Source organism: Aethalodelphis obliquidens, unplaced genomic scaffold, assembly GCF_003676395.1.
Source record: "Aethalodelphis obliquidens isolate GAN/ISIS:26980383/991018 unplaced genomic scaffold, ASM367639v1 scaffold38, whole genome shotgun sequence".
NCBI lineage: Eukaryota > Metazoa > Chordata > Mammalia > Artiodactyla > Delphinidae > Aethalodelphis > Aethalodelphis obliquidens.
The window spans coordinates 8505081-8512698 of NW_020837982.1; positions in this window are offsets into that span (position 1 = coordinate 8505081).

Below are 7618 nucleotides of genomic sequence, written 5' to 3' on the forward strand. Positions count from 1 at the left end.
TCTTGTTGTGGAGCACAGGTTCTAGGTGCACAGGCTTCAGTAGCTGTGGCACGCAGGCTTCAGTAGTTGCGGCTCATGGACTGTAGAGTGCAAGGTCAGTAGCTGTGGTGCGTGGCCTTAGTTGCTCCGCGGCATGTGGGATCTTCCCGGACCAGGGCTTGAACCCGTGTCCCCTGCATTGGCAAGCGGGTTCTTAACCACTGCGCCACCAGGGAAGGCCCTCATCAGTTTTTAAAAAAGCTTTCCAGGTGTTTTCAACGTGCAGCCAAAGTTGAGAACCACTGCCTTATCTAGCCCGCTAGTTCAGTGATTTCTGCAACTGGAATCATTTCCAGGGACTTAAAAATGATACCAATGTGCTAATCCCTCCCCCTCTCCAGTCCCACACCAATGGAGTCAGTATCTCTGGAAGTGAGCCTTAGTTATCAGGAGAGTTTTTAAAGCTCCTCAGGTGATTCTAATGTGTAGCCAGAATTGAGAATTGCTGCTTCTATTAATACCCTCCTAGGTGCCTTTACCAGGCATTCCCTGGGTATCTCTTCTGTGCTGGGGGAGGGTGGTGAGGAGCCTGGGAACAGCCAGAGGTTGGTTGTCCTCCAGCAGCCCTGGCCGCTCCTACAAAAAGAGGCAAGGAAGGATATGGGCCCAGCAGTCAGCTTCTCTCCAGTCCCCTCAAGCTGACTTTCCTGCTCATCATCTCTGGCTCAGACCTGCCGTGTGTGTGCATGCACACGTGCACATGACTTTATAATTGGACCCTGGGACATGCTGAGATTTGACTCTGATTATAAATTTGGAGGCAGTGAAGTGTGGTAGGCATGGAAGAATTGGCTTTTCCTTGCAAGGTGATTCTGTGATGTGACCAGAATATGGGTATTGAAAAAAAAAATTATGAAAATCAGCCCCGGTGATTATAGTTGCAGATATCGCCAAAAAGGGTTTCTGAGCAAGCCAGGAACAGCCTCAACAGACAGAGGAGGCAGTGTTAGAGTGGGTGTATTTGCTGAGCCATTTGCTAAGACAACTGTACACTCGGGAGAGACAAATACCTTTATCTTTCAGGGATTATTAGATGCTGGCTCTGAGCTAATAATACCTAAATCGTTATTGCTGTGGTCCACCTGTTAAAATGAGGACTTATGACAGTTAAAGGGAAATTTGACCAAGATAGAGCTGGTGGAATTCTTCACTCATTCTGTAGCTATTTCCACACTTTCTGAGTGCACAGTTGGAATAATATACTCTGCAGCTACCACAATCTTTACATTATTTCTCAGATTCATAGAGTAAGAGCCTTTATTGTGGTAAGAGCCAAGTGGAAGCCTCCCTCTTCAATGCTCCCTCTATAAGCAGAATACTCAGATCAATACTGGAAGAATTGCAAAGATGAGTGCTACCATTAAAGACTTGAAAAATGGAGGGGTACGGATTCCTATTTCAACTTAATTTAGTGGTCTGTATAATGCAGAAGACAGATGGGTCTTGGGAAATTACAGTAGGTGTAGTAACAAGAGTTAAGTCAAATTGCAGCTGCTATTCCAGGTATTTCTTTATTGAGGAAAATGAACACAGCCTCTGGCAAATGCTCTATTCTCTACCCCAATAAGCAGAGAATCCAGAAGTCTTTTGTTTTTACCTGGTAGGGATAGCAGTACACCTTCACCTTCTAGCCTCAAAATGATGGCAGCATGGCTTCTAATGTTCAGGGTCAGGGATACAAGCTGGGGCATCTGGTGCCCAGACGAGATGGAAACAGTGGTGCCTTCACCAGACATTTCTGCCCCATGATTTTGAGCATTAGCTTCTGAGGCAGTTCTTGAACAGCTCCCCACGTCACCCAACCACTTTCTGTGCCCACAGACCTTTCATAAATTTATTTTCTATTTAATGCAGGCAGAAGTATGTCTTTTGCTTACAACTAGTAACACTGACTGAGGCACATACCTCTAGAAGTCCCTGGAGGGCAGCAAACATCCTACACGGCTTGAAGTGGGGACCAGGGACGTGTCTCTTGATAGAACCAGGATTCTCATCTCCAAATACCGAAGTCACTCACGCAGATGAACAGACGTGAGGTCAGTTATCTCACTGGCTGAGCTTAGGCCACATGTGTGCCCCTTGCCAGTAGAGGAAGAGTATGTCTTAGAGCCAGACTTAGAATTGGGGAAGTTCAGCTCCAGTAAGAGGTCATTACTTGGTCAATTTCTTTTCTGAATATTTCTAAAGCAAGAAAGCCTGGGGGCTTCCCTGGTGGCGCAGTGGTTGCGAGTCCGCCTGCTGATGCAGGGGACACGTGCCCCGGTCCGGGAGGATCCCACATGCCGCGGAGCGGCTGGGCCCCTGAGCCATGGCCTATGAGCCTGCGCGTCCGGAGCCTGTGCTCCGCAACGGGAGAGGCCACATCAGTGAGAGGCCTGCATACCGCAAAAAAAAGCTTGAATCAGGAAGCACCTCCGTTGCCCCTTTCCTGGCAGCATCTAGTTCTTTATTCACTGCTTTAATCTCTGTCAAAAGTGTTCCAGTTGCCTCTGGGTACCGGTCTTCTCCTGGTGCTGAGAGCCTCATATATCTTTGACGATACTCCCTGTAGTGGGTCTGTCATGTTTTCGAATGCCTCCTCTCTCCACTCCTTCCTAATAGCATCCACATTTTCTACTGGGGAATTATTCCTCCCCACCCCTCATAGCGTGGAGCCCTAGTGAGAAGTGGTGGTAAGTTCAAATATTTGGGGCTGATCAAGCAAAACAAAACAAAACAAAACAAAAAACTCATGACCACTAGATGGTAGTGGCACACAATGAGGTGTATGAGCGTGGCTCTGGGACAGGACTGCGGTCACGGGAAGTCCCCCATAGCGGGAGACGTTCTAGGGATAGCAGTGCTGGGCCACCCCCTGGAAGGGAAGAGGGCAAGGGACCTCCCGGGGGAGAAGGGACTCCAAGAGGGGGTTTATGTGTCTAGGTAGGTCTCTGGGTCAGACAACTCCAAAGGGCAGCAGTGGCTTGGGGTCTCTTATAGCTCTGGGGTTTGTCTTATCTATGGCCGGCAGATGTTGGGTGAAGTTTTGCAGGGTGTGTAAAGCACGCAGGTGCTAAGGGGCTGAAAATATGCTTATTGGGGCTATATTTAAAGCAACTGGATGTGTACAAATTTGAGTTTGGCCCCCGGAGGGGGGGCTTTTGAGCAATGGATCCCAGCCTGCTATGAAGTAAACACCATACGGGTCAACACACAACACAGGGGTTATCTATAGCCCTTTTATTGATATATGACAGGCTAATAATAACGAGTGCCTGTCTCCCGCCTCTCTCTTCCACGACAGAAGGGGAGGGAGCAGATCTTTCCTCAACCCACCCTGCTGGCATAGACAAGGGGCACTGTTTTCTGGGGCTGACAGTTGAGAGAGACAGAGAGAGATACAGAGAGAGAGAGAGAGAGACAGAAACACAAACTAGAACCCTGTACTAGCTGATAGGTCTCTGGGTCCACACTCCAGCTCTGAGATGGGGTTATCAGTCAGGCTACATTCTGGTCTAAGCGTCAGTGCATCCAACAATGGCTTGAACAAATAAGGGCTTATTTTTCTCACTAGTTTAGAGTTAACCGGCTGCTGCTTTTGCTCTGGGGCTCCCCAGCATTGGGACTAGTTATCTATGTGCCCTTCTTGGTCTTTCCCCATGGTATCCAGGGGCTGTTTGAAACACCTCAGCCATTGCCCTGGCAGGAAGGAGGGGAGGAAGGGACAGCACCAGTGGTGGAATTTCCTGCTGGATGCCCCCGGCCGATTTCTGCTTTTGCCTCTGTGGCCAGAACTGAGTCACACAGCCACCCCCGCCAGCTGCAAGGGAGGCTGGAAACGTAGTTCATGGATCCTCTGTAAGGGAGGAGAGTGAGGGAGAGGCTGGGGGCTGGGCACGGCTGTTGGGTTAGGCAGCCTGTGTGCCCCGTCTCGGGGCACTGTGTGTAGCTGATCATCCTGGAGCACGAAGTCCAGGGGCTGTACGGGGGCCTCAGCCCTTTACTGACAGGATGTGTCCCCAGAGTCTAAAATCAGGTTCAACAAGTAGTCTCAGATGCAGGTGGTTAGGAGATCTAGAAGGCAATGATTGATTTCATGATTTCCCTAACTCTTCCACATTTGGGAAACTGAGTCCCTGGCTGTGGTTCCTCAACATGGAAGACCACTTTGGGCATTATTCACCTTGGACCTGAGGTCACCAACCCCCTTCCAAACTTAGAGGCAAAGAGTAGAGTTTAGGTCATCACAGGAAACAGACTTCCCAAGATCAATTAAGGTATTGATCTCTCAGGTCTGATTTGGGAAACTTGAGCTCAGTCTCTAAATCTGGGACTGAATCACTCTGAACAAGTTATTAACTCTGTGCCCAGGTTTTTCCATCTAAAAAATCTCTCCTTGCTACTAAATGATGGGGCATAATGGTTTCAGGAGCGCGTGTGCTCGAGTTAACCTGCTTGGGTGTGAATTCTGTGTGACCCCCTCCAAGCCTCAGTTTCCCCACCTATAAAATGAGCATAGTAACCGTTTGCATAAGTAACTCATTATAAGCACTCAACACGTTAACAGTTGTCATAACTGTTGGCATTACCAATGGTATACCTGTCTTGCAAGGCTCTATAATAAGTCCTTTTGGTTTTGCGATCGTAGCATCCTTTATAGAGACCTACACACAATTCCTCGGGAAATATATTCAGCTCTGAGACCCCTTGCGTTTGTGTGTGCTGTGCCACTGCCTGGAATCCACCCCTGCCCCAGCTTTCCGCCCAGCAAACATCTATTCCTTCATCAAGATCCCACTCAAGGGTAACTCCCTTAATTACCCAGCCTTCTCCGCCCACTTGTCCAGCTGAGTGGCATGGCCTGTGAGAGTTCCAGCTCTCCTGGGTGGCAGCCACAGGAAAACCGCTGGGCATCACTGAGCAGTGTAAGGATGCTTGAGTGTCTCGCGGAACCCGAGGGCCTCGGAAATGGCCTGGAGCCCAGAGAAGGAGGGCTGCAGGAAGCACTTTCTTCTCTCTTTCTCTTGGGGAATCAGCTTCTACTTTCTCTCTAGCTGCAAACTGGCTGTTACCCGTCCACATGATAGACAGCAGCTGTCGCCCACCCTCCAAAGCCTACATCTAGAGAGCAGCCGGATGGAACTGAAATCTCCTGGTCCTACGTCCAAATTCCTCAGGAGAGGGGCTCATTGACCCACCTTCCGTTAGCTGCTCACTGACCCAGCCAGCCGGGGCGGGGCGTGGGGAGGAGCAGGGCTAGATGGTGCAAATACGGTGGTTCCTGCTGAATTGAGTTGAGGGGGGCAGTCTCTGAGAAGGGAAATTTGTGCAGGAATTTGAATACAAGCAAGAAGCCACCCTGTTGCCTACTTAGAGCCCTCTGCACATTCAAAAGGTGTGTCGCCTGCATGCTCTGATCCCAGCAGGGCCACTCACGCTTTCCTTCAAGGTATGTGTGTGTGTATATATATATATATATATATTTTTTGTTTTGTTTTGTTTTGTTTTGTTTTGCGTTACGCGGGCCTCTCACTGTTGTGGCCTCTCCCGTTGCGGAGCAACAGGCTCTGGATGCGCAGGCTCAGCAGCCATGGCTCACGGGCCCAGCCGCTCCGCGGCATGTGGGATCCTCCCGGACCGGGGCACGAACCCACGTCCCCTGCATTGGCAGGCGGACTCTCAACCACTGCGCCACCTGGGAAGCCCTCCTTCAAGGAATATTAGTTAAGGTTTTTAACTGAGCAAACTTAGCAAAAAACTTCTGAGAGCTAAAGCCAAGAGTGGGACTATACTGGGGCATCTCATAGAAAGAGTTGGTTGTTCAACTCTTTGCATGAGAGGACCCAGGAGAGCTCTGGGGATGTGGCCACAGGAGTTAGTGACCCTCCTCTCTAGATCTCTAGATCCTCTAGTTATTTCCTGCCTCTATGCGTTTCTGTTTCAAAATCCCGATTCCCAGGAGGCCGACTCTGACCGGCCCTGATGGGTTGCTGAGCAGTTTGGCCGGGGAGGGCAGGGTATGTCTATCACATGGACACGGTTGTGGAGCCCTCCCTGTGTATGCTGGCGTGCAGTTCTCAGAGAAGAAGGTTTTGGGGGCTGGGGAGTTAGTTCAGGCCATAGTGAGAAGAGCCCTGAGTTTGGGGCCAGGAGTTCAGCCTTGCCTGAACCTTTACAGGGACCTGGGCAAGTAGCTTGCTTTCCCCCAGTTCCCTGTGAACCTGTTTCCTCATCTATAAAACTGGGGAGTTGGGCTGAAAGACCACAGGGATCCCATGACATTCTGTCCATTCACATGTTCTCTTTTTCTGGAACTCACCACCCAGTAGCTAAACTTTTGAGACGTCCCCAGAAGGGTCTGAGAAATGTAAGCAGATTCTTAGAGTGATCAACTACCTGCCAAAGACTTAGCCCTCAGGGACCCAGCACGTTTCACTCTATGCTGCTCACAGATGACACTTATCCACGAATAGACCTCAAACGCTCAAATGCTAAGGATTTTCCTGTGGTATCAGGAGATTGTGAGAGAACAGGGTGCGTACCAGCTTGAGAAACAGGCGCTCTTTGTTTTGTCTTACTGACAGGTTCATCTCTGTTAACATAAAGGCATCCTTTCCTTAATTTTAACTGTCTCAAATTTGAGGGATGCTAACCACCCCCATTAAAGAGTCTTCGTACCTAATTGAGATCGTCCACTTAAGTGCCAATTATGACCTAAGGAATGCAATGGGAAATAGTTCATAAAGAAATTGTCTTCTTCCAGGATTTCCAGAACATACCAAGGGCCACAATTCTTCAACAAGGCTCAAACCAAGCCAGCATCTGGTTCTCTGTGATAACTTCATTACGTAATTCATGTGTAAAGGTAAACACAACAGTAGGTGTGAATGTTGCAGGACAGCTGTGTCTAGCACTCTGCTACTTCCTTTCTGGGCTTCAGTTTTTCCAGATGTACAATGATTGAGTTGGACTAGATACTTTCAAAGTCTGCACTCACAGCTTCAATGTTTACGACTTCCAAGACACACTGATTTTTCAAGGACACAGGCCAAGTTGAAAGAAATTAACATGGCCTCTTACTGCCGGCTCATGTGTGATAAAAGAGGAAATGTTTCCCTATTTCTGCTCCCACCTCTCGGCTTCTTGGTCCTTGGGGCAGAATGCGTACCAGCAGAGAGCAGAGGTTACCAATTTTCTTTCCAAAGACATCCTGAGATAAGATAAGCATCTTTCAAAAATCAGCACCTACACTTCTTGACTTCCTCCAATCCTCTATTGAAATTGCCTTTGGCAAAGTGTCATTGGCGATTGCCCAGCTGCCAGACCTAGAGGATGTTTTCCTTTCTTGGCCTACGCTGGAGCGTTTGACCCGCTGACCACCAGTGCCTCCAAACATTCTCCTCCTGTGGCACCTGTGATGCTACGCTTTTCTGGCTTCCTCAGCCCCTCGGAGGTTCTTTCTTAGCCTGCTGGTTGGTCCGGTTCTTCGCTCAACCGGGAAGTACTGGTGTCTTCCGGGGCTCAGGCCCAGACCCCTCCTCTGAGCTCTTCAAACTCTCACACGCTGCTTGGCTTCCACTGCCGCCTGTCTGCAGATGTC